The 27,876-nt window shown below is 44.6% G+C and overlaps 1 protein-coding gene across 12 annotated transcripts in view; it reads left to right on the top strand.

The window, feature by feature from the left end:
• The window catches only part of ESRRG (estrogen related receptor gamma), a 581,699-nt gene that overhangs the window by 175,054 nt on the left and 378,769 nt on the right, over window positions 1-27,876 (top strand). Inside the window, exon 1 of one of the 12 annotated variants that reach the window (XM_019639655.1) lies at window positions 18,546-18,565. The exons of the other annotated variants lie outside the window; for them this stretch is intronic. The gene's annotated coding sequence lies outside the window, so the exon portion shown is untranslated. Of the gene's footprint in view, window positions 1-18,545; window positions 18,566-27,876 lie in introns of those variants that run through there. 12 annotated transcript variants of the gene reach the window in all.

Here is a 27,876-nt window from a genome sequence, read left to right as displayed (position 1 = left end):
TGAGATCAATGACTGTATTCTAGGGTTAATGACAAGCTGAAGGAAGGGGTTCCACAGCTACCATCTAGGAACCAACCCCTCAAGTTCAAGACTGTCTTCTTTTCACCTAGACTCGTTTGGGCTCCTTTCTCCTCCTTGCCTTTTCAGCGGCTGCGAACGACTTATTCATACTCATGCCATCAAACTCCCTCATGTGCCTGAATTCTTTTCTCAGTTAAAGATCAGAACTGGATGAAATCTTTTCCCTCAACGACTCCTTAGTTACAGTTCTCTAAGCCTTTCGCGCCTTTTGCCTGGTCTGCTCTAAGTTCTCATGGGCTCAAGCACCCCAGGAGGAATAGCTAGATTTTGCTGCACCCTTTTGGGAGCCAGCGTTCCCCTTCATCGCCTGGTCCCTTCCCCTCACCGTGCCAGCATCTAGTGTGGCCCTGGCCTTACCGTGCAGTGAAAAGGGCTGCCATGTTTCTGATAGCAGCTTGATGCTGGGGGCTCAACCGTGCCCTACCCATCAAGCTTGACGACCTCTCAGCTTAGAGGCAAAGCAAAGGACTCTCCAAGATATCGCTGGCTCTGAGATGGTGTTCTCTTTTGGGGAAGTATTTATTTATTTATTTTTCTTTTCTACTTCACAAGTCCGGCGCACGGGTCTCTTTCAAGTTACCTCTGATCTTTAACTGCTGGTCCTCAGCCCCTTGAATCCATCCTTGGGGAGAGTCTCACCGGTCACTTCGGAGAGCCCCCTCCGGCCAAGAAAACCTCTTCCACTTTGTTTCCACTTAACCCTTGACCTTCATGGTCGGGAGGCGCCTTCTCTGGGCCGCCTCCCTTGTTGTCTGTTGCGACTTGCTGGTGATTAGCAGGTGGCTTCTAAGCAAAAAGGAACATTGCCCCGGGCACTGCTCTCCCACAGGCTCCTGCCATTTTGCTACAAAAGAGAAAACTGGAGACTTTGAAGAGTGCCTATACACTATTCATGTCCTTAGAAAGAGAGGGGTGTCTATAAAATTTCAGAAACAGTATTAGATTTTGCTCAGTTATCAGAGGGCAGAGCTACTGGGTTCTGGCTCGGATTGCTTTCGGAATGAAAAAGACGCGGTGGCCATAGCTCAGCGTCTCTCGTCTTTTAGTAAAAGCTGATTTGAGAGTGTCTTTCTAGATGCTCATCCCCCAACAAGTTGTATTCCAGGGAGACAAGAGTGTCCATGAAATACAGTAATTGGGGCGGTTCTTGCAGGGGAGCTAGCTGACTGACAGCTCGCTGCATTCAGCGTTCCCCCAGCTAGCTCTCCATCTCCTCACCTGACCAGATGAAAGCTCCCCTCTCTACCGGTTCCCCCAGGCCTGTTTTGTCACCTACACTGCTACCTTCAGATCCCTCAGGGGAAATATCACATGCTTCTTCCAGCATCCTGAGCTACTGTCCTGAACATTAAATGAAACATTATATGTTTTTTTGTTTGTTTGTTTTGGGGGGGGGGCGTGAATCTCTACTGCTCCAAGTGCAATGTTCCTCTCAGACCCCCTTCTCCCCAAAAATGCCCGGTTCATGTTTCTGAGTTTCAAATTGCCAGTGTCTCTCCTGTTATTTTTTGTTGAAAAATACGATGAAAAAGTCCAGTAGAAATTCCTCCCCTCTTCTGCCAAATAGACATGAGCAAACCAGCCCATCATGGGAGTCAAGGTGTGTAAGAGCTGCGAGAACGTGCGTGGAGAAACCCTTTGCTGGGGGTGTGCCCAGGACTCCTGCCAGGGATGCTGGTTGTGTGGACGTGGCGGGACAGGCCGCAGAGCTTCTCTGCAGCCTCAGGTGCTTTGCCTCTGCGCTTAAGTCTCTGCTCAGGTATGAACGCGTGCTGTGTACCTTGGAGCACCTGGCCAAGTTCATCGGTTCCAGGGTTTCCCAGATGTGCCCAGACCTGCTGAAGCCGAGTCCCCGGTGCAGAGCCTGGCACTCTGCATTTGAACCATTGCCCGAGGTACCTCCTAGGGTCCGGTGAGGCTGGGAGACACCAGTCCATTCATTTCCGTGTCTTGCTAGCAGAGGTGCGCCAGCTCTCGGGGCCGTCTGAGCAGGCGTGGGCTTGTTTGTGTCGCCTTTTTCTCTTGCTTTTGGCTCTGATCATGTTGTCCGGAGGAGATCATGAACATACAACAGCAGATGTATTTTCAATGGACCAGAAAAAGAGGGATCCTGTTAAAAAAAAAAAAAATTAAAGCAATTCCACCAAAACCAAAACCTGTGTAGCAGCGTGTTCCCTTTTGTTTGAGAATAAGCTCAGGACATAGAAAGTTGAAATCCTCAGAGTGATCGCTGCTGCCTTGCTGGCCTCAACACGTTTCATTTCCCAACAGCCATAAAGGCTATTCCGCCACCCTGTTTAAGTCACAAAACCAAGTGGATGCTTTGTCTCTCCACAGGAGAACTGCATGTGGCTCTCGGTGCCTGATAAGGTGGCTTAGAAAAGTGACCTGTTGTGGTGACCTGGAAACCTTCTCGAGTATAATCGTCGAGATGGTGGCCGATGATAGAGGAGGAAATAAGAAGTGATGGGGTGGGCTGGGGAGAGCTGCTGGGTGTAAATATAAATAAGGAAGACAGCACAGTTTTATTATCTGTTGAATAAGGCAGGCTGGGGACTTGGGAGCAATTGAAAACCGCATCTTGGGTACATAATTGAGTTTTAGATTTTCTCACCTCACCCGGTGTCGCTCTGCCATTGGCCCAAGTCACATTTCTGCCCCGCCATAAATGAGCTCAAGCGGGGGCTGCAAACTCGATCCGCCATAACAACAAAAGCCACGGCCTTAGCCTTTCGTATGTTTGCAACACGCTTTGGATTGCCATGGCAACAATAGTTTTAATTATGGGCAGCCAAAGTGATACCTTGTCTATCAGATGGGGCTCACTTATCCCTGTGGACAAAACTCTGATTTGAGACATTCTTTGTATGTGGATTTTCCTCCTAGGCTGGATTTTATTATCGGCCCTAACAGACAGCTCTTTTGCTCACAGAATGACCTAGAGGAAGCTGTTATACTAGCTGTAGGGGCTGCTGGACAGAGGTCCTTGTGGCGATGAACTGGACCTTTTTGTGTCAGCGGCAGCCTGATGTGCTCAATTCCTCGTGGATGTAAGACCCTCGAGAGCCATTACTCGCAGGGCTGCTTTTGGCTTCCCCTTTTCGACTAGTGGAAATCCACGCATTAGGATAGAGTCTTGCATGAAGTATCATCTGATAATCACCCTTGACAGCATTCAGGATTATGTTGGGGGGGGGGAGGTGGGTTGGGGGGAGAGGTGGTACACAAGTAATTCCATTGCAGGAGCAATCGTGGAAATCCACAAATCACGGCAGCTTTGCAATCAGAGCTGAGGAGGGGGAAACATGGGACAGAGCAGGTCTGCCTATGTGTGTGTTCCCCCTCTGCCCCCCCACCCCCCACCTTTCATTTCTGGATCTCCTTGCCTGTGTTTTGAATTTCTCTACAGGCGCGGAGAAGTACCACCCCGTATCTAAATATTTCTGGGCTGCCTCCTTCTGAAAGCTCTTGCAAAGCTAAATAATCTTCCCCTCAGGTAAACATAAATCATTGTCTACCTTCGTTGCTCCTTGAGTAGACCTTTTGATACGTTCATTAATTATGGCCACTGCCGGGTGGCACCGTGATGGCTGAGTCACCGCTGTGAGCATCTTTTCTGGAACGCCCCCATTTCTGACACTGAGCCCTAAAATCCAGTTCAGCGTTAAAGAGGCCCTGCTGGTTAGCTGTGCTCAGCCAGCCGGATGGTAGCGAGTCGCAGAAATATCCCCGGAAAAGCCAGCAATGTGGTGGCAGGAGCGAGGACAGGAGAGAGACGACACATGGTCTTTGATGGAAAGATGCCCTTAAACAGGCGACGACTGTTTCTAATCTCGGGCGACCCCTGGAATAAGGCCTTGATCCCCTGCTCAGTAGATATGCCGTCGCCATCAACAGTCCAGTTAATCACAATCCCGGCTTTTGAAGCTCAGAATGCCCATGCAGAACCGTTTAGACACAGGCACCGTGGTTCTGCTTTCTGATTCTTTCCCACCCTATTAAAAAAAAAAAGTCCCCATGTTTGGTAAATCTTCCTTCAGTAATGACGCGGCCTCTGTGTTTGTTTTTTTGCTTCCACGTTTGCTTTACGGCTATGATTTCGATTTTGGAGTTTAGGCATGTTAATTAAGCCTTTGTAGGAGAGCAGAGGGGTTCTGTTTCTTGTTTGTGAGTTTAATAAGATTTTGTGTTAAGAATGGCGCTGAGAATCTGTCAGACTTAGCTTGGCAGCATACGTGTGGAGCGCAGTGCTTTGAGAGCCTTGAAATGTCTGTTTTTAGGACATCAGCAGGGGGCTAATGAAAAGGCTTTGTTGATTTTAACGAATCGCAAGCCACTGTAGCCAAAATAAATATAATCTGCTTTTTGGATTAGTTGTCACAGATGATTTTACCTACTAACAGTGATTAAAGAACCCGAGTGGACCCGAAGCGTAGCTGCTCTCCACTGACTCTTGCTAAAATAGCAATAAACAGAAGTAAATAAAGACTTAGGGCATTCGTTATCTTTAATAAACAGTGACACCAAATATACTGAATGCGGGCGTGAAGGGGTGGGAGTGGGGGCTCAGGGAAAAAGATCGGGGTGTCAAGTACCTGCATGGCACTCGATTATTAAAAAACAAACCACCACACCAAAAAAACTAGAGTCCTCGCTGGTGATGCTCATGTGTTGCAGTTGTGCCTCATTAGGAAACAGTAAGAAACCCACTTCCTGGTATCCCAGCCCCCTCTCCAAAGCCCATCCCACTCACTGACATTCTCTTCTCATCTTTCTACGGACTCTGGGACCAAAGTTCAAATCCTGCAACCACAGGATTAATGTATGAAAATCAAGGGAGTGTTGATTAGTTTTGTAATTGTTAACCTTCTTGCTGCAGCAATTCTACTCAGTTCATGAGACTAGCACCGTGTCCTTCCCTGTATTTTTCTACCCGGATGAAAAGAACGACTTGCCCCCCCACCTCACCTCACCCTCCCCCCCGCTGGGCAAACCTGATCCTCAGACATTCCCAGGAAAGTCCGGCTGCAATTTCCTTCCTTGCTGCTTAACTTTAACCCAAAGAAGAAAGGCTGTGGCTGAAACCCTCGGAGATGGGGTGTGTGAGTGTCCTCTGAACGATGCCTTTAGTAAGCAGAAAAATCATCGGACACGAGAAGCTGTGCTTTCTCCTATTTTTAATCTTATCTGGTGTTTTAAATCACCCTGCGGGGACTTGATCTCAGCTGGCAAAGCAAGTGGCAAACAGAGCTTTCCTTGGCTTCTTTTGCCCCTGGGGGGTAGATATTATTGTATTTGTTTATGGATGCAGAAGCTGGTGTTCCCAAGGCCCCCAGATGAGTCATGGGGAGGCCTGACAATAGCACAGTGGCCTTCCAGTACCCTGGGGTAACCCAGGTGTCAGTTGCACTGTAGACTGGCCAGAAGCTGCACAAGCACGCTCGCAAATCTAGATTCTCATCTTACCCACGGTCAGATACCCACGAGAAGTAAAAGCGATCTTTTCTGCCGTTCTTACCATGTGCCAGGCCCTGGGCTCAATGATTTGCAGATGACATTCTGCCTGACGCTTCCCCCGACCAATCTGTCCTTCCTGTCGCTATTGTATTGAGACATCCCTGGTCCCAGGCCCTGCGGTAGGCACACAGCAGGGGATTACATCAATGAAACTCCTGCCCTCTCAAAGCTTTTATTCTGGGGCAAGGCGTTAAGGCAGGAAACGCAGTACATTCACAAGTGGTTATTATATTAGCAGGAGGTAAGTGCTATGGAGAGAAAGCAGGGGAGGAGGGGAGAGATGCTGGAAATCTCTGTGAGGGGGGCAGGAAAGCTCCACTGGGCAGGTGGCACCTGAGTGGAGACTTGGAGGAAGTGAGGGAGCAGCCGGATGAGTGTCTGGGGACGTGGCACGACCCTGAGAGAGGAGTGTGCCTGGAGTGTTCTAGAAATGGAAGGGGAGAAAAGGGGAACTCAGAGGGTATCAGTGGTCAGGTCTGCAGCATTCGCAGCCCTTTTTAAGGATTTTGCCTTTCACCTGGCAGGAGAGGGGAAGCCCCGGGGAAGACTTAGGCAGAGGAGTGACACCATCTGTCTTAACGTTTTCAAACCCTAAGAGGTAGCGAGCATTTCTTCCTTTCATTGATGGAACTCAGGGTGCAGAGCGAGTTCAGTGAAGTATGTGCAGGAAGTCACAATGTGTGCTGTTTCCTCCTGGACGCCCCTGCGGCACTCCATCCCCCATGGCAGACGTGCCGTGTGTGACGTCTCTCTGACCATCACATGGGAAAAACCTTGTAAACATTACTTTTTAGAGGATCCCTCTTGAATATCTAGATTCCAAGTCATGAGTCATCGGACGCTCCAGGATACCCTTCTGCATCATGGAATTCACTTTCCAAACAAGACAGCAGAATGTAGTGATATCTGTAAACTGGGTAAAATTGCTCAAGGTCACGGAAGCAGGAAGTGTCAGATTTGGGATGGGAACCTCCTCGCTGGGAATCTCAGGCCCTTATGCTGCCTCCACCGCATTTACTCCTCTAGACGCTAAGGTGCGTTTAATACACAGGCAGCGAGGTGCTGTGTCCTGCTGGCACTGGGCAGGGCTGCACCAGCGACCTTTCGTTCACCTCCTTCCTTTAACCTCTTCCTCCAAACTCCAGAACAGATCTTTGGGTAGTTATTTGTCCAATGACCAGATGGGTGGGTATCAAAACCCTATTATAGCCTGGGAAGGTAGCTGTGTAGTAAGTGACGTAGCGTTGCACAAAAATAGTCAAATCCAGGACTGTCCCTGCATTTCGTTAATCTTACAGTCGTAAGTCCACTTAACATCATGGATAGGTTCTGCGACTTTACCTGACATGGCATAGCACGAAACCAGTTTTACCATTGGCTAGTTGATGTCAACGGCAGTTCCTAGAGCATCTCATCAACATTAGAATGAAGCGATGTTGGATGGAGCAACATTATTGGAGGACCTGCTGTAATTCAGGATTTTTTTTTTTCAAATCCTGTATCACTTAGTGGTGGTTCCTATAGTGAATGTGAAAGGCCCTGCCCAGTCAGACAAACACAGGCACACAACTGTTTATATAGACACATGTACACACATGCTGACACACAAGCGGGGTTCTCTTGGTCTTCCATGCAGCTTTGGTGATACCTATCTCGATCAAGTCTGTTTGTGAGGAGCCGTGCTTTGCTGGGGTCAAGCCCGAATTCTAGACATGGCCTTTGAATGAAGACTTTACACCTAAAATCTTTAGAATTTTGATGGACTACATAAACAATAGTTTTGTAGCACAAGCACATCATTGCTACTTTCCTCCTGTAAATAACCTTGAATTTCAACCTTGTATTTTTTTTTCAACCACGACGTTTTCACACACTGTGGATCTGCCTTTTTGTAGGGTTTATGCAGCGTCTGCCACCATTTCCCTGAATAACATAGCAAGATGCCAGGGATATTCAGCCTTAGACTCATTAGAATAAAATTTAATACAGGTGCTCTGTTCATTTTCATGGAAGTCTTACTTGGGTGTCTGGCATTTTGAAATAAGAGGAAGTAATTATCTTGTTATACCACTCTACACTGGCAGGTGGGATGGACCTGAGCAAAAGCTTGATTCTGCTTAAAATTCAAATTAACACCCAGGTCAGCTCTGCAGTGGTACAGAAACATGCTATTCGTCCTCCATGCAAGGCTAATTTGGGTGTGCAATCTGAGTGTCTCTTGTCTGATTTCTGGAGAGAGGGACCAGTTATGGTGATAGTGTGATAGCCTGTTTGTTTTTTCCTTGCATTCTTTAAAAGAAGAATAAGGCGAATGCGTTCTGTTTAAATAAGTTATTAAGGAAGCAAACTTTGTTTACTCAAAAACATTGTTCACCTAGCATTGGATCTATACTGGTGGGCATTCAAATCTGAGAGCTGCTTGTCAGTCTGAGCCGAAGGTTCTAGCATCGTGATGGGTCTCCTCGCCGAAGTATTTGGGAAAAGGGTGTTTCTCAGCTCAGACGCATAGATGCTGTTCCTGGAGTGATCGAGCTTTTGACAAATTGGGTGTAAAGGTGTCAGTGCCATGTGCATGGCGTTTCCTTACCAAGGGACAGACTACGGCCCTCTGCTGAGCAGGTGACTTGAAATTAGCAAACCCTTGGTTCTAGGACAGAGTATGAACCTGAACAAATAAACACTCAAGACCTCACTTTGTGATCTGACAAGTTATGGCAACTAACTTCCTGTAGTTTCTCTAGTGGTTAGACATACATATTTCTGCTCTGAAATGGAAATATTAGAGAAGCAAACGAATTGATACCAGCTTACAATTGAAAGCAGGATGAAAACAGGTAATGACACATACCAGCTATTTATTATCACTAATCTCATTTGTAGTTGATGAAATATTGTGTTACTTGTTTGATATTCATAGTGCGTCTGTGATGGGGTCGTGTAAGCTACCTCATGTTATAGATGGATACGTTAAAGTTCCGAGTCTGATTTGTCTAAGGTCACAGACCTTATTCTCATTTTCAGATTTTTTTTCTTTCAATTTTTCTGTTTGGAAACATAGAGCTTTGGGATTATATAACATTAGAACATTATATAACATAAATAGACTTTTATAGATTATTTTTCTTGTTAGTTGGTGCTCTGCTTTATGGTATGTACTTATCTCATTCAAATTGCAATTAGCTTATCACAGAAATTCGAGTTTATGGAGCGGTCCCTTAGATTGTCACCATTTTTTTAAATGAAAAGGTTACAGGAAGAAGACAGAAAAGGCAAAGGTTTGATGAAGTTTGGATGTCAGGAGTAAGGTGAGCACATAGTGTGTCTGTGTAGAGAAGCGTGTACGATGAAGAAGGAAATCTGCACTTCGTTTTACCCTTACAAATAGGTCACACATGGCAGTCTCACCATTTTTTCCTGCCACGGTGCTGAGTTGAGATAGAATGAGATGACACAGCAAGGCTTTCCTTTCAATGGACAGTAGGTCCCATGTTAGTTTTCTAAACTCTCTGTGAACACACAGTAGCACATTCATTAGTACATTTAAAGTGAAGCATAAGGGGGTTTTGAGTATTTAAAATAAATTTTGAAAGTCTATCTCTGAAAATAGGAATTTTCCCAGGTGTAAACAAAATTAACTCTCCCAGGAGCTGATTTTTGGAACAAAACTGCCTTTGTAGATTTTAAATTTGGCCAAAAAAATGTTCTACCATCATTTTAAAATAACAGCTTTAAAGGGCTTATAAATAAAGATATAAAAGGCATTTTGACATTTAATACAAAAACAGCATTTTGATGAACTGGGTAAAAATGAATCATAGACATATGGGTTACATAGTTCTCATAGTGTGCCTGAGTTTCAAAATTGAGGCAGAGGAAATCTGGCAAAACATGTTTGGGAAATTTGCTTTATCTATACTATATTTAAAAAGAGGTGAAGATGAACTCCAGACTGTGATGATTGCTCATGACACTGAATTTGATAACTTTTCCTTCACGTGTAAGAAATTCTTGTGAAATAGCTCAATCTGTCTGTGTGTTGTGGAAGTGAGTGGTTGGAGGCAGCGCATACCAGTTCATTTGGTGACATAATCAATCAACAAGACTTATGTCCAGGTGCTCGCTGACTGCCAGGCTCTGTACCCAGCACTGGGATGACTTCTGAGATGTTTACCATGAACTGTGTGGACTCTGCCCTCTTGGGAGGGGTCAGCAGTGATAGGAATGGGCTCACGAGTTTTTGGATAATCCAGGTACTTGGGGACATGCAAAAAAGACTATTTACCGAGTATTTGCTGTGTACCAGTCACTGTGCTAACCATTTTTTTACATTAATTATCACATTTAATGGCTAGATCTCAAAAAAAAAAAAAAAGAATGTTATCATTCCCTTTGAATGGGTGGGGAAACTGAGATTACATCCAAATGTATAGATAAAGTGGTCTGTGAAGTGGCAGTGGTGGCCTGCTCGTTGGTGGCTCCAAATGGCCCATGCCTTCAATAGCGCCACCCCTGTGCAGTTACTGCCCATGGAATCTGGGCTGGCCCTGAGATTCACTGGAACCAACAGATCATGGCAGAAATGGTGTTGTCCCAGTTCCAGACCTAAGCCTTCACCAGCTGCCTCTTTTGTTGTCTTGGAAGTCCTGAGTCACCCAGTAAAAATGTCTACTTACCCTAAGAAAGAGGCTGTGTGCTGAGGCCAGGGAGAGAAACACGTGGCGAGAAGAGAGAGTACAGCTATGTGAGCACCCCAGGCAAGCCCCGCCCCCTGCCAGCCCCCTGAATGCATCCACATGAATGACTACCAGCAGGACGAACAGAACAGTCCAGCTGAGCCCAGCCCAAACGTAGAATTGTGGGCATGTATAGTGGTGGTGGTTCTTCAGCCACGGGATTTTGTGGTTAGTTACCCAGCAAAAGAAGACGGAAGTGGTGGCGGAGTGGGACTTGAACCCAGGTCAACCAGGCTCTAATGTATATTTGTTATCACTGTTGGCTCACGAGTTGGTGAGGTAAGGAATGTGGTGATACTCAAACACCTCTCACCATGGTCTGCATCTGACGTGAATGAATTGTGAGAAGTTTCCCTTTGTATTTTAGAAGACAAGGGATACGTGCCAGGCGTCTAGGACCCATCCCTAGGGCCTTCATGCTCATGGACCTTGTAATGCTTGCATCAGAAAGAACAGGAGCCAACGGCCAAAACTTCTCATTTCCGATACTCTTCCCGGGCAAATGCCATGTATATGTTTTCACTGACTTTATGTAGAATCAGCAAGCTGGTAACCGATGCTAATAAATTCCTCTCTCTCGCTTGGGGAGTTTATAAAGTGAACACGAACAGGAGTTTTAAAAAGTATACAAGTGCCACACACACGTATACACATGGGGGATGTTATGAACGGTGACATAAAGCAAATGGTGATCAAACGGTGTGAAGCAGGGGCAGCGTGCAGTGGTCAGGGAGAGTGGCGGGTCCCTGGCTGGTAACACAGGGGAGCACTTGAAAGGATCATTTGCTGGCAAGCCTACGTTTGAAGTGATGTCATCTTTTTTAGTCTCTCAACTCAATGGCTCCTCTGAAGCTCTTTCTTTCCATTCTGATGAGGAGCAAAAATGTGACATCAAAGGTTAATGTTTGAACTGAGGCTGAAAGGGAGAGGGAAGTGGGGGAGTGCGTGTACGCACACACACACACACACACACACACACACACACATGCACGCGCGCACAAACATACACACACACAGGCAGAGAAATGTTGACTCACAAATGACTGAAAGTTCTTAAAAGCCTGATATAAAGAAAAACAGCCATCTTCCTCCCCTGATGAATAGTTCAGAGGCTTGCCTGGAGTTTGGAGGTGAGCCATCACACCGCATACCAACAAGGGTACTGCCACTGGCTGTGACCTTTGGAAGTTTGTGATGGTAACGTGTGTGCAGAGGGACCTTGCGGTACCATCAGCACTTCCGGTCCACACAGAAAGCTCCTGCTTTGCAGAAATAGCCATCCCTGGGTTCTTTTCTCAGCATCACCGTGATATGCCTTTGTGTCATTTATTCCATCCTCCTCTGGAGACAGTCTTGAGTAGCTACCCTTGCACTCTGCGGAAGTGACACGATGACAGTAGTTTGAGTTTCCCTTTGCAATCATTATTCACTTGCAGGGTGTGTTTGAAGTTCTATTGGCTGCTTTGGGTTGGGTGGTAGAGAGGTGTACTTCTGTCCTAATGCAATCCGCATGTTGAAAGATTTCAACATGACCTTCTCCCTTTGGCCGTGCCGCCCATCTGCAACCTCCCTGAGGATAGCAGAAGGTGGATTGCTTTTCTCCAGGTTGTTCTAGCTTGTGGCTCTCTGTTTGGCCTCTTTATGCCAAACCAGGGATGAGAGAGAATGAAAGGCAGCCGGGCACCTGGGCATTGTTTCAGAAGCAACGCAGAGGTGACCCTGCTGTTTTACCTTAACCCACCTTCTTCCAGTAGCCCCACAAACTGGGGGACCAGAAGCTCCCTGGGTAACTAGTAGCCACCGCAGGGTGCCCACCATTGCTCTACGTGGGGTGGTGGCAGTCTCCAGCAGCCAGACCAACAGAAGCCGAGCCAACAGAAGAGACTCTAAGGAAGCTCCCAAGATTACTGATGGAAATTAGAGGGAGAAATTAGAGCACCCATGCTTTTCCACACACTTGTGACTAGGACCGTCTTACCTCTAGTTTCTTCACGTTATATTTGGACCGTTGAACAAGGGTCTGGGAAATGATATTTGAAAATAAATGCCTCCTGTCCCCTGAACCTTTTGCCTAGAACCTAGGATTTCTGGATGGGGTGAGGAAAGAGGTGAAGGAAGTACTCCCTGTCGCCTGCTTGTCTGTTGAATCCTTATGTCCCCCAGCTGAGCGGCAGTTATGGTGGCCGGTGCCAGGTAGGCTGCCTCCGAGCACGAGAGATGGGTGACCTCCTGTTACGTGGAGCACCAGCAGCGCTGGCACTGGGCACCCTGCTGAGTTAGCAGCGGGAGTATCAGGGTTTATGTACAAAGAGGGAGCCATCCACACTGCTAGCCCTTCTGGAAATCGTACAGTGCGGTTTTTTAGTGATTGCATCTGACCATTGGACATGGGTACATGGACAAAGCCCTCTCCTCACCCTGAGACATTTTACCTGCGTGCCCCTTCTGAGAGAAACTGAGAGTTTGAGACAATGGCCACACCTCTCATGGTTTGAAAAATGCCCTCTTAGCAGCGTGTTGGAATTACAGTGTGGAAAGGGTATTTTTAAAAGTAACGTTGTATTTGTGTAACAAGCTCATCTAATAATCAATATTAAATATGCAATGTTGTACTGGGGCCAGGTACACATAGGGAGATGCTGTTAATGCTAATAAAAAAACCCCAGAATTTTCCTCTTCAGGAAACATTACAAATATTTGTATATTAATCCTCCATGTCAGAGCTGAGATTAGAACTCAAGGTTTTGCCTTCCAACTGATTCACTTTATCCCTTGATGAGAGCAGAGCTCATGGAAATAGCAGTATAGGAAGACAGTACGAAGTTTTAAAAAATGGCACGGAAGGTTGATGGGATTTTTAAGAACTTGCACTAGATTTTTCCTGGCCAAGGTCCACTGGAATACACTTTTCTGGTGCTTTCCATGTTGTCATTTTCTTTTGCAGATATAGCCTTATAGTTTGCTATTAATAGTATAGACATATAATGCATTGTGTCTTTATTTTTCTTTTTTCCCTCTTCCTAATTCCTCAGGATGTAACTGTGGTTCTTTCAAAGTCATAAAAGGGCAAAAAGCAAACAACTGCTTTAATCATAAGCCTCCTCAGAGTGTATAATTATCACGAATAACGATGCTCACAGCACATAGAATTTTATAGATGTAAAGGACCTCCTGCAAGGATTGTATTCCTTGATATCATGACTGCCCTTTGAGGCAGACGGGGCACACATTTTTATTCCCATCTTAGAGATTGTTAAGACTCAGCACACTTTAAGGGTCCTCAAAGGCCACAGAGTGAGTAAGCTTGAAAAAAGCATGGCGTCGGTGCTTGAACCTGGGTCTCCTGGCTCCAAAGCCACAATCTAATATAACTTTGTATATACTTTCTTCTTTGGTATGTCTAGGATAAAATATAAATACAAAGGATGCATAGGTATAGAAATACTGTGCCAGAATTTTATATGGGCACACCTTATGATTTTAAAAATAATTATTGTAGGATCATTGGTAGTATAGAATTGAACGTGTAGTAGGTACTAATTTAATAGACTATTATTGTACGTTGTTTACCAGTATGAATAGAATTGCAAATACATTTGGGGAGAGACAGATGTTAAAGCAGTTGGCTTGAGTAAAAATATGTGTGAATCCTCCAGGTATTTTAAAAGTATAAATAAGTTCAGAAAAGCATATGCTTTATTGATGTGCCAGTCTGGGTTTGCATCCTATGTCTGCCACATATAAATGACTGTAAGACTTTGGGTCTATTAACGTATTTTTTTCCATGCCCTCTTTTTTTTTCAACTGTAAACTGATGATTAAAAGACCCTACTAGATAAGATGATGTATATTGGCTAAATGAGTGCTAAATAGAGGTATATAAAATGCACTGTACATAAAAATTACTCAATAAATGGTCATTACTAATAAACAAAAGTGATGGATGTAGAGAGCTACCATTTCTGTTGAAGTATGTAGTTCACTTAGCATCATGCTCTGTTGGCCCATTCATATTGTCGCACATGGCAAGATTTCATTGTTTCATCACTGAGTAATATTCCATTGTATATATGTGCCATATCTTCTTTATCCATTCATCTATCAATGAACATCCAGGTTGCTTCCATGTCTTGGCTGCTGTAAATGATGTGACAGTGAGCATAGGGGTACAGATACCTTTTCAAATTCGTGTTTTCATTTTATTCCGATAAATATCGAGTATATGCTTCTTCATATGGACATGACAGCAGTTTTCTTAGGCGCGGTCGTTGTAATATATCCTTTTGTAAGGTATCCATTCTTAACACTGTGCTTAGGTGAGTTTTTAATAAAGTAACGATCCTGCTCAGAGCTCTTCACATTTGGTTTGCTCCTAGTCAGACTCTCCAGGGTAGTCAGTGATGTACAATGCCCCTTGCCATAACAAGGAAAGCATTGTCTGCCCCATTTCCTGACATCCAAGAGTATAATGGCGTTCTGTCAAACTTTCTCAATGGTGTCCTATTTATTAGACATGCCAAAATTCCATCCTCTGTCCAGTCCTGTGACTTGTGCTGAATTATTGTGAATTGTTTTTGTCAGGTCAAGGCCTTGGTAAAAAGACAGTGAAAGTTCCAAGGAAGGTGGCGCTGATGGATTTCGCTTTAATTCATTGGCGTGCTTGCAATAAAACTAATGAATGGAGAGGACTGAACGTTTTCAATTAGCTGCATATAGCAATACCCCAAAAATAATTAGTGGCTGAGATGGTGTGTAGTTATTTTAAAACACTGCCTCTAGTTTGTAAAGATCCTGTTTTAGTTTGCTTTGGAATCCAGCCATTTGGGAGATAGAGAAAAACCTACAGTGTGCGTGTGTGTCTGTGTGTGTGCGCGTGTGTGTGCACGCGCCAAGCCTTTTCATTTCCATGCAGAAGTATAATAATAGACAGTAGTTAGTGTGTTTTAGTGCTTTGCAATTTCACAGATTTTTTTCTTATTCATATGAACTCATTCTTCACAACAACACTTTGAGATGAGCATTATTATTCTATTTATTTTAATGAGGACATATGCTGTGTATGGTTGTGATTAGCCTTTTAAGTTTACATTGCTTAAAAACAAAACAACAAAAAATCAGGGAGTTAAGCCAGGTCTTGTGACTTGAAATCCAGTGGTCTTCATCCTGTACCACATTCACATTCCTGGGTTTTGTTTTGTTTCTGTTCATTTCTTCTGTGTGATGTTGATGGTGATGGTTTGGCTTTGTTTTTGAAACAAGCCTGTGATACTTCAGTGCTTTCAGGCTTAATCATATGCGTCTGTCCCTCAAATCTCAGTTCAACAAATAGTTGTTCTGCTAACACCGGGTGTCTAATACTCGTATATTGAGTGCTCAGTACCGGGGGTGTGCTCGGTTCTAGGAAGTGAATAACAAATTAGCAAAGGCCCTTATCCTCCAGGAGAGGATAGTACGACTTACAGTGTAACGCCTTCCCAGTCTACTTTTGCCTTCTGGGAACTGAGTGCCCTCCATGGTATTGTAGTTTGATAAACCAGCAGGTGGCTCTGATCTCAGACAGGGGAAGGTTGCAGAGTTATTGGTCAAAACTGGATCCTTGTGAACCTGGATCATATGCGTGCTTGACTGAGACTTGATAGCTACCACTGATTTGTAGCTTATGATATTCTTCACGCATATTTTCTCATTGAGTCTCCATGGTAGCCAGTGAGATATTTATTATTACCCTTGTTTTAAAGTTGAGGAGCCTAACGCTGTACCAGGTCAAGGCACTGGGCCTCGTTTTCTATATCTCTACTGTAACCTAGCTGAAAGTTTCTGAGAATTTCTACCCACGTACTCCAAGAGCAGAGGTCAAGGAACGTATAGACGAGCATGTAATTTGCTGTATCTTAGTTCTGGTTGCTAGAACCAAATGCCGTAGACCGGGTGACTTAAACAAGAAACATATAATTATTTCTGGAGGTTGGGAAGACTTTGACCAAGGCCCTGGTAGGTTCAGTGTCTGGTGTGGTCCCACCTCTTCATTCATGTGGCCATCTCCTCACTGTGCCCTCATGTGATGGAAGGTGGTTGAAGGGGTCTCTTTCATAAGGTCTCTCATCCCATTCATGAGGACTCTACCCTTATGACCTAATCACCCCCCAGAAAAGCCCCACCTACTAATACCATTATATTAGGGTTTAGGATTTCAACATATGAATTTTTGGGGGACAAGAGCATTCATTCTATAACAGCAGAGGCCAGGCCTGAAGTGGCCAGTAGCAATCATTTGTTTTAAGTCTCCGCCTCATCTTTACTATGCATGTGAAGTTTGCACTTTGTTCCCTGATATATATTTTAATACAAAAATTGATTCCCAAACCCAAATCAGAATAAAATCTATGCTACACAGGGTACCCCATGTTTTTTTCTGGGGATCCGTGTCCTATGGCACACTGCCTTCAACTGGGGAGGAAGATGACGGCAACCCCAAGTTCTTCCAGCTCCAGCTCTTCTGTGTTACTATTAAGTGATCTTAGGTTTATCCCGAAGTTCTACAGTTTGGTTTCTTTTGTTCACTCTCTTTTTGTCTATCTAATTTGCGATGTACTATTTTATTCCAAAAAAAAAATGATTTGAGGGGAGTCTCATAAGGACATACAATAAACTATAAAAACATCCAAAAATTAGAGTGAGAGAAAAAACCAGGCTCTTCCAGCAAGATTACATTGCGATGTGTGTTGGGGGAGATACTTGTTTTATGCTTCTGCACGTTGGCTAGAAATAGACAATTGATGTGGCTCGAAGCTTCCAGCCAGACACTCTGAGCCCAGGATTGTGCCTTGTCTGTGTACTCCGCACTTAGGAGAAGCTGCAGGTGCCCCAGCCCTGAGGTCTGAGGGAAGTTTCTCCTTCATGTCCACAGAAGGTGGACATACTCAGGGACTGCCAGCCATGCTGATTAACACTCCCATGGCAAAGCCCACGCGGAGTGTTGTTTGGCCGCCTGTTATAGCATCCCCGAGGAGAGCTGGCAGACATAACCCCAAAACACGGTGTGAGGGTGGCAGCCCGAAACCCAGGTCCACTGTGTTTTCTGACGAGGATGGATTACACTCATGTTTCTTTTCCATCCAAATAGCATTCTGGATGGAGTTAAGAGGAAATGTAGCACGATATTTTCAATGTAGTGTTTTTCTCATTAGGAGAGAAAATGAGCAAGCTGGAATTTTACTGGTGAGCCTTGTTAATAGCAATCCTTATGATTTATTATTCTCCTTGGCATTTTATTCAGAGTCTTAAAAATCTTAAAATATATATATATATGTATATGAATTGGCTTCTCCCTGTGGAACGAGTTTGAACATGAGAGAAGAAGGATACATTGGCACAGGAGACTCAGAAAGGGTGATCTAGGCTCTCTGTGCCTTCCTTCATTAGACGGATGTTAATGAGAGTCAGTAAGTATTAAAAAAAAATGTCAACCATCATGGCTCTGATCAAACACTTATTTGAAACTTTTGATTTGGGGAGGTCTCAGATTATGCACCCTTTAAAAAGATTCATTCCCAGGCTTTAATAGGTATCTGGCTTATTCTAGTTTGAGTATTACCATTATAATGGTGAGCCTCATATGAGTCCAAATCTGTGAGATGTATAAAGGGCTCTTCAACGGGCGGCAGGCGTGGCCGAATTGCTATTCCTTGGCAACTGAGGTCGGCCAACAGTTGTGACCAAAAAAATGCCTGGACCGCTCCCACCATCCTTGTGAATTCTGAACGAGGCTCGCGGATTGCTCCAAAGCCCTCGCTGCTGCTTTACAGCCGTTTCCTGGTTCCAGACGTTTGATCACAAATGCAGCATTTCCCCGCTAATACTGTGCAGGTTGATAAAACAGTTGCCGAGCCGGAATCCCTGAAGAAATTATTAATTATCTGGTTAATGTGCATCAGGCTGTGGGAGTGTGAGATTAATCACCAGCCGTGGGATGAGTTGCTGAAGTGGGTTTTGGTGTTTCGTCTCCTGTCACTCGGTAATGGGTTTTCCTTCCTTCACCATCAGGTGAGCAGGTGCAGAGATGCTGTACTTTCATTTTCCCAGAGTCAGTAACAGCCGGTGGCCAGGCGATGCCTTCTCCTCAGTCCTGCTGCATGGGCAGTTTACAACACGGAGTCTTCCCTCCTCAAAATGTTCCAGCTCGTGGGGACCCTCCCAGCGTGACAGGCCCTACCTCCACGTTTTCAGCCTTCCAAGTGAGTGCACGTGTGCACACACATCCCCCAGCCCACACCCATGGACCCCCATAGGCAGACCGTCATAAATATGCACCAAGGCATTTCGAGAGATTTCTGGGTACAAACATATTCCTTATAACTAAAGGTATAAAAAGAAAAAGGAAAAAGCTATATGCAGCCACTTCTTTGGGAGGGAAAGAGAGGTTTGACACTAGTCATTTGGTAGTGGGTGCTATAAGACGGGTATGGTAGGAATTCTCTAGATGTTCTTTTTTTCTTCTTCTCTTTACGTTCTCTCTTTTGGTTGCTGGGTCCCATGTCCCAGGAATTATCTTCATTCAGGTCGATCACTCAAGTGTGACATCATCTCCTCCTTAGGAGAAGCGTATTTCCGGAATGTAAGCCTTTCGCTTCCACGACCTTAGCGTATCCGGAGCATGTGAAGTTGTTGAGAAAGGATGGCTGGTGTTGCCGGGGGTAGGCTACGTGCATCCTTGGAGCGAGTCACAGGAGAGCTTGGCTGTTCAGTTATGGCCGTTCTTGGTCCTCTGTGCAATGACAAAGGCCCAAGTAGACCATGGGTGCTGGAGGTTTCTGTGAATTGTTTGAGTCCCATCAAATCTAGCCTCTCTCTCATCACCTTAGACTGGAGGCTGAGACTTCTCAGCGAATATTCTGATTCACAGTGATACTGAGGCTATGAAACTATCAGCAGAACTGTTGGTTTGCGCTGATTATATTTATCTAGAGTTGGACAGTTCTTCTCGTTGAGTTTGAGCACATGAAATGGAATGGGTGGCATAGATGATGGGAGGGTAGAGAGATGCAGCCAGGAAAAAGTCTGAAACGTAGCATTTATGAAAGTGTGATGTTGCATTACTCTCCCGTACATCTTCAAGTTATTTCTAACTAGATGTCTTTCGGAAACTTCTTTAACAAATGTATTAGATGTTTTGTAATGAATTTTCCTTTCATAAATATGTATTTGTTGAGAGCCCCGGATGCTGGGTCTGGAGTGGTGACAAGACAGACAGAACCTAAGCATTCATAGACCTTCAAGCTTAGTGGGGGGTGGGGGTTCCATTATTAAATGAATGTACAACTAGAACTATATAGAATTCCAGACAGTGATGAATGTTAGGAAGAAAGTAAAAGAGAAGAATTATGGAGAATGAGTAGCAGTCAGAGGAGGCTTGACCTTGGAGCTGAGGGCTGACCAAGGAGAAGGAGCCCACCCTGTAAAGAATGTTTTTGGCAGATGCCTTGAGGTAGGAATGGGTTGGGCAGGTTCAAAGAACAACAAAAACTACCAACAAAACCAGAGGGTAGTGAGTGAAGGGATGTCTGGGCGTGAGGTGGCAGGCAAGCTGTACTGGGTGACATCCAGCCTTCCAGCCCCCTGTAAAAATTATGCAGCCCATTTGCTGTGTGATGGGCAGCCATTAGTATCTGTTTACGGCAACGTTTTCAAAACCTTAACGTGCATTGAAGTACACTCCGTGCAGTATCCCTCGCATCTTTAATTCGCTGGGCTAATCTTTAGGTATGCATAGTATGAAGAAAAATTCAGCGTGTCTTGGATGCTCACAAGAATTCTGAAATGATTCCGGTTTGAATGAAATGCCGTTTTTGGGTGGCATGGAAATGGATGTCACAAGGCAGTTATCTGCACCAGGCCCTTCATTTCCTTTGGGGTGAGGAATTCTCCTTGAGCAGTTCAGAAGAGCGGAGTCTTCTGTTGGGTGCATTCTCTTAATATCTCTGCTCAGTGCTAAGATTGCAGACACTGCTTAGAGCCCCAGGACATCCTCCTTGCCCTAAACTTCCGAACAGTGGGTGGGGTTCACAGCCACATGAAATGCGGATGACGCATCTGTGTTTCTAGCACCTAAACCTGCCTAATAGTCGTGTGGCTGCTGGAGGTGCTCAGCGTTAAGCCGTCTTCTGCGCTGCGTGCTGAGTGTCACGTCTCTGGTGTTTGGGTGTCTCCTCCACTTAGGGTTTCCTGTACTCACTCTGATAAGTGAAGCCAAGTCTGCTTTGTTAAGCTCAGCAGTGCCCAGCAGTAAAGAGATGAGAAAGGGGAAACAAAAAGTATCTCTAGGAGGAAAGACACTGTTTGTGTTTATAACGGGCCCCAAGTGCACGCAGAATGACTTTATTTAATTTTAGCAATCTCACACAGCATTCAGCAGACTATCCAGGCTATCTTGTCAACTTTAACGTTGAACAGAGAGTTCGATTAAGCCATTGGTTTCTGGTAGAACCACTTCATCGGCAGGTAGGATCTTCTGAGTTATTTCAGGAATGTAAGTTGCAGCAGAGTCACCCATAAGGGAAATGAGTGTTGCTTATCTTGTTTTGAGAATTAAGAAATGGAAGCTACCTAATTATCACTTGGGGAGTTTGCATTTGCAATAAATGCTATAATTTGTAGCCCTCTCTTGAGTTTTCATAAGAGTTACCACTTATGGAGTCCTGCCGATTCTGTGCAAGAAGCTCTATTGAAGTCATCTTTCATATTTACAGCAGCCCTGCAAGGTAGGGGCGGCCGCAGTCTTGTTTTGTGTGTGAGGAAGTGGGACCACCCAGAGGTTCATGATGTGCCTGCACAGAGAGGTGCAGACAGGCGTCTTGCACCGGGCGTGCTGCCTTCTTTCTTCATGCTCTAGGCTTCGAAGTTCATATCCAGGTGTCCAGGCAGGATCACCATTGGATCCCATGTAGAGCCACCTCTTGTCTTGTTAATAAGATAACGATTAGTCCCTGGTAGCATGCTGTCAGCAGAGCAGTGGAGGATGGTGGTGTGTAAGTGGCATTTAATTTAGCTGGGACCTCCACTGTCCTCATCCTCGGTACCGCAAGGCACGTCCTATGTTCTCCGATGGGTTTTCCTCCTCCGCATGTCCGGGTGTTTCTCCAAATGAGACTCAGTCTATCCTCTGAGCACAGAGGGCAGCAGCTGGGACCAGCTGTGAGGTTCTGCTGCCTGCTGTTCCCGCTGTCAGTCACTCTCCCACCTTCCATTCCTTACAGCTTGCGAGTCAGATCCAAAGCATATCTCTTCAAACCCATAATCTGTTTTTTTCCCTTCTTTTCTCCATCGTGGCCCCTATACACACCACACACACACACACACACACACACACACACATGTACGTACATACATACATACATACACTTACATATCTTTCCGTAAGTGCCTTTTAGCTTAAAAAAGAGACTTACCCTGGTGCTAGACATGTCACGGTCTTTCAAAAAAACACTCCACGAAGAATTACATGCTGGTAATGTCTTCTCTAGACATTTCCTGTGACAGGGATTTGCCATAATGCGACATTATGTGGTCCTGAGAAGGCATGTGAATGACACAGGCTTTGGACACACATTGGACAAAGACAGAGAATAAGAGTGACTCAGCTGCAGGTGTGTTCTGCAAAGCTCGGAGAAGCGTGTAACATGTTCCCACAAATACGCAAGCACAGACATATGTGCAATTATACCCAACGACCCCCTCAAAAGGGGCTATGGTGGCAACTCCAGCTCTGCGCTCTTCACACAAGGGCTGCTCACCAGCACTTGAGGGAGCAGTGACAGCTTTGTGCTCTGTGGACAAGTAGGAACGTGAACACAGAAGGATGTGCAGTTAGCCAGAGGTCACTGTGGCCCTCAGGCCAAGTGCGTCCACAAAGCTGCGACCCATCAAAACACGGCTGGCAGAACCAATGCTGTACTTTGTGCTCATGTCACGTGTCATGAGTTGGGCGTCCTCTGTACTGAGCATCATTTTGGTCATTAGTATTATTTCTGGGAAGAGCCACAGGGCTATTTCAACAGTTCTTATGTTTGTTTTTATTTAGCTAGTGGGAGTCTTCCCCAACTCACTATGAGCTCTAGAAGGGCTAGCAACAGTGCAGCGTTGAGGTGTGTGGGTAAGCAGACACCCCGGAGGGTCGGCAGCGAGGATTCCTCTGCTCTCTTTTTTCACAGAGGCAGGAATAATTACCATTATTTTCAAGGTGAGCACCAGCCAGGACCATAAGGCAGGACGGATGCAGAGGATGAAGAGGTGATTTGGAAATTAGAAGTTTAGGAAACAGAGGTTGGGAGGTGAGCCTCGTGACGATTATGCTGACGGACTTCCGGTATAGAAAGAAGTCTTGGTGGCACCTTGTCACTGAGTGGATTGTGAGAATACAGAGAGGCAGCTGAAGAGCATAAATACATTTACATTTTAGAAAGAGGAGAGATGACTTCAATTATATACTGAGAATGACCTCTTATATCCTCTATGGTAGGAAGCCAGAGAAGGGGGATGAATAATTCTCTGTAGGTGGATTGACTGTAAGCTTTGCTTGGGACTCCCCATCGATTCCCAAGCGTTTATCTAGCTCCTGACTCTCTGATCCTGCACCTCCCCCTCTGAACAAGGTACATGCATTTCCTGACTTTCCCAGCCCAACTCCCCTCTTTCAGCTCCAATCATGTTTTCCTAGCACAGATATATAATCACAGGATGAAGAGGCCAACTGAATCTGGGATTGCTACTCATTGCCTAGCCTTCGCTGCCTCCAGTGTGACAGCTAGGAGCAAGTGAGGGAGAAATTTGGGCTCCCTGCCTGAGTATTCCAGAAGCTTACTTCACTTGGCAGTGTGACACCCAGAATGCACTTCTGTCTTCTGTGATTTCTCTTCATCGTCCTTATCTGAGATTCACGGGAACTGGATGTGGTCACATGTCCCGGACCTCTCTCCAGTGTACACTTTGCAGTTTAAAGATACAGAGAGAGTAAATGTATTACAATTACCTGTGAGCCCTAAGCGTAACCAAAGGAGCTCACACGGCCATGGTTTAAAATTTTATTACATAATATACCCTTGGTCTACTCCTTAAAGTGTCAAGGTCCTTATGATTTGGGACCGAGAACTAAAACATAAGGCTAATTCTTCACATAGTTTTGAGATAATATGGTGCATATCTTAAGATAAAATGTATACTCTGGGTCAATATTCTTTCCACTCAAACCCAACTGAATTGTTTCAGACTTTATACTGCACCACTTACACACACTCACACACACACTCACACACACACACACACACACACACACATCGCACACAAACATCACACACACTCCACACACACCACACTCACACACATACCACACACACACATCACATATCTCACACATCACATATCTCACACACACACACATCACACTCACACACCACACACATCCACACATACCACACACACACACATCACACACATCACATATCTCACACACACATCACACTCATACATCACATATCTCACACACACACACACACCACACACAAACATCACACACACCACACATATCACACTCACACACACACACATCACACACACATCACACACACACACATCACACACATCCACACATACCACACACACACACATCCATCCACACATACCACACACACACACATCACACACACATCACATATCTCACACACACACATCACACTCACACATCATGCACACACACACACACACACATAATTTTGTTGAATTTTCTAATGGCTCTGGGAGCATTGTTCCCGTCACTGCTTTAATCTAGGAGCTTCCCAATGTCCACAATCTGAACACCAGTTTGAGGAGGAGGTATTTCCTCCACCACTGTTCTGGAGAAAACAGTAAGCGTGCTGTATTAAAAGTGAATAGTTAGAAGTTTTTGTCTGTCTTTGGCAAAGCTCCGAGGAGTCCAGATTTGTGAATTGTCAGCCTGGGAGTGCTGGTCCGTTGTTAGAGATGACTTAGTTCACCTTGTTGGACTCTCCCTCTGGCTCCCGACCGTTGAGGTCTGTATTAAGTACAGCAACTGCTTATTTACGGGGTATTCTGTGCTTGATTATTTAAAGCTTTTATAAAGAGGTTATATCCAAGCTCCTGATTCTGATGGGTAAAAAAAAAAAAGGACTAATTTGGATTTCTTAAGCAGCTTTATGGTATCCTAGAGAGAGGACAGAATTGTTGAATTTATAAAAGCAAAGAGGTGACGAGAAAACAGCCGTCTGGTGTCCGCAGTGAGTGGTTCTCATATACGCGCCTTCCGCAGGAGACATAAGTCAGTCGATGAAGCGGTGGGTTATCGTTCTACATCCAGAGACTTGGCAGGTAATCCAGCTACCTTCTGGGCCACTATGGCTGCCGGCACCTGTCAAACCCACCTTCTGGATGGGCTGATTGGCTTCTCCTTTTGCCACCCACATTGGTTTGGGCTTTAGCCAAACTTCCCCTGTCTTCCTCCATAAGCCCATCAGTGTTAGCATCATCTGAGTATCTCTGACAGCTTCTGTATGTGCTGGGTGAGCTCGGTACCCACATTGTTGTCGATGCAGATGGGGAGCGAGGATGCTGAAAGGGACCTTATGCCAAGCCCCTAAAACTTCCATCGTGGCTCGTAATCCCGTTCAGGTGTTCACACGCTGAAGTCAGAGAGGATGTCAGGAGACATTCTGCACCAGTGGAAATTCCAAGATGATCTCCTAGGTCTCCAGAATTGCAAGGCATACATGGAGTATCCCTTTCCCTCATCTTCAGCGGCCCTGGGCAGACAGCTCACTGCCTTGGCGCCTGCTCCAAAGCTTGTGTTTTCAAGGATGAAATTAGCGGCTCAAGGCGTAGGAAGGAGAGCATCAGCTGATTCTTTTCACATCCCTGTTCAAAGATACTGAAGAACATAAACAAGGTGAACATTGCCTATAAAATCTCACACTAATGAGAATATTCAAAAAATAAATTCCAAATGTCCCAGCAAATACTATTAATGAAAGTGGTTACATAATAATAGGGAAGCAAAATCCAGGTTATAATTAATGTGTCTTTGCTATTATCCATACAGTTTCTTAGCAATGCATCTCTTAAAAGTGTCCCGGATGTTTTCTGTAAAGGAGATTAACAACAGATGTACAGCTGCCCAATCTGCTGTGTCTTCCTACTTTCTCTGAGACATAAGAAATCCTCTAGTTCTCTCTGTGACCATGATCCTGATGGAGATGGGCTCATGCTGTTCCACTCCAGAGGCACTTGAGTTAATAGGAGCATATTGACTTGAAGGAGCTAGGGAGGGGATGGTCCAGCTAAGATTTCCTTCTACCTTGGACAGCAGTCGAAGATGTGCTCAGCGTTCCACAGACATGTTTTTCCATTAACAACAATAGTTAATTTACTTGTAAGTTAAAGAGGCTTTGGTGAAGTGACCTAGAAACCTAAGCTTCATTGATGCCTTGGTTTCTATGGGGGGAAAAAAATCATTCTAAAGTCAAAAGAATCATTAAACTTCAGCACTTTCAGAGTATGAACATATAAGAACTTCTTGGTCAAGCTGTCAATGTACCAACTTCCTATAGTATTCTTAGCTTAATTCGTAAGAGTCTATGAAATGAGACCCCACCTTGCACTGTCAAATCTTAATGATTCCTTAACTTAAAATCGGCAATCTAACTCGCATAGTTTGAGTCAGGAAATGAATGCCCCAAACTGAGTCACTGAAATTGAAGTCCTAACACTTGGTTTCATAACAGATTTCTCTGATTTTTGTGTGTGTGTGTGACCATACTTCTTTGTTCCAGCTTCTATGTTAAGGATACACGTTATTATCTCATTTTACACTCATATTTTGTGAAGTGGTGGTTTTATATTTATTGCACAAAAGTCTGCTTTGGCCTAGGATGCGTATTCATTGTGCAGATGAGGGATGCCTACTGGGTGCCAAGAAATGAGCTAGCTCCTGCCCAAGATTGCACCACGAGTAAGTGACAGGATGGGACTAGAAGTGGACCCAGCTCTCTCTCCCCTTCTGCCATGCTGCCCATGTGGGTACAGCTACACTGAGATGTGACTGCTCTGTACGTTGAGAGGTGATATGTCACTTTTTTTCAATGACTGGGTTCTTTAGAAATTGTGCCTTCCACAAAAGGAAATGATTACCAATTTTCCTAAAATTGAACTGAGGCAGTTGAACCCTGGGATGACAGTTAGAACAACACCATCCTATATTTTGGGTGAACAAGATAATGGCACATATTTGAGCCCCTATTGATCCTTCTTCTAATCCCTTCTCCCCGTTGCCTTCCATGCTAATCATACTCTTACCGGCTTGACTATAAATCATAATTGTGTGCTTTGCAGGGAGAGCCTATATGAATGCTTTTGAAGTCTTTTTAAAATGGTATTTGTGATTTTTTTTTTAAAAAATGTGTGCTTTTAACATCACAGAGCCATTTTCTCGAAGTATCCACAAACTCAATGGAAGTGCTAGTTAAAAATCCCTTGATCTATTTAATCCAGATTTCGCAGGGTGGCCCAGAGCTCTGAATTGTAAATACTTCACAAGGTGAGCCTTTGGCACACTAATTTTGGAGAACTATTGACTCAAAAAAAAAAAAAAAGAAAGAAAAAAAAAGAGGTGTTCCAAGGTAAAAATGTTCAGGGTTCCCTAAAGTGCTCCTCTCCCAAGAGTAACTTATAGATGGTTTTACTCTTTAAGTGCTTTCTTTGTATGGAAAACCCAGTAGGTCCTCGTTTGTACATTTCTTTCCCTCCGCCATTCATTTCTTCCCAGAGTTACTTTTTCCAACTTGCGTGCAATGGCTGATCAATGAACTTACACATGAAAGACAAACTTAAACTCGTTTCATTTCTTTTTATCCCCTCCACAGCAAATGCCCTTTCATCTTCTCAGATGTTCCAAAATGTGGCAAAAAAAAAAAAAAAGATGGCTCTGCAACAGATGCAATTCTTTCTAGGTCTCTAGGTAACATTTTAACCTGTGTAATGTTCACTGCACAGCATCTTAAGTAATATTCCAGGAAATACGCTGCTGCTTGTTAAAAAGGATAGGACCCCAGAGATGTCTTTAAACATGGCTGTAAAGTGAGAGGTGCCGAGAGAAAGATAATATGGCTGATTATAGTTATTTACCTTACATTTTCATTCGCTTTTAACTGGGTGTAATTTAGGGGCATGAAATCTCTTATTGGAAGTGTATTTGCATTAAACAGCTCTAAGCAACCATGAAAGTGCAGAAACTGAAAAATTGACAGACTGGGTTCCTAGAATCCCAAAGTAGCATTTTTGTAATAGGCATCCAAACAAATCGAATAAACATGTTTTGCTTCAGCGATTTAAAGAATATGGTCTTTGGAGTAATTTGTCTTTTTTTAAACTATCATTTCTAACCTTTTCATTGCCTATCTCTAGTTTCCAGCTCCCCCTAACAGTCTGTGGCAATTTCCCAACCAGCTGTTGGTGGGCTCATGCTGGGCGCTTTGTTTCTATTTCC

This window comes from Hipposideros armiger, unplaced genomic scaffold, assembly GCF_001890085.2.
Source record: "Hipposideros armiger isolate ML-2016 unplaced genomic scaffold, ASM189008v1 scaffold_45, whole genome shotgun sequence".
In the NCBI taxonomy this organism is placed as follows: Eukaryota; Metazoa; Chordata; class Mammalia; order Chiroptera; family Hipposideridae; genus Hipposideros; species Hipposideros armiger.
This window is presented reverse-complemented; position numbering and strand designations above follow the sequence as displayed.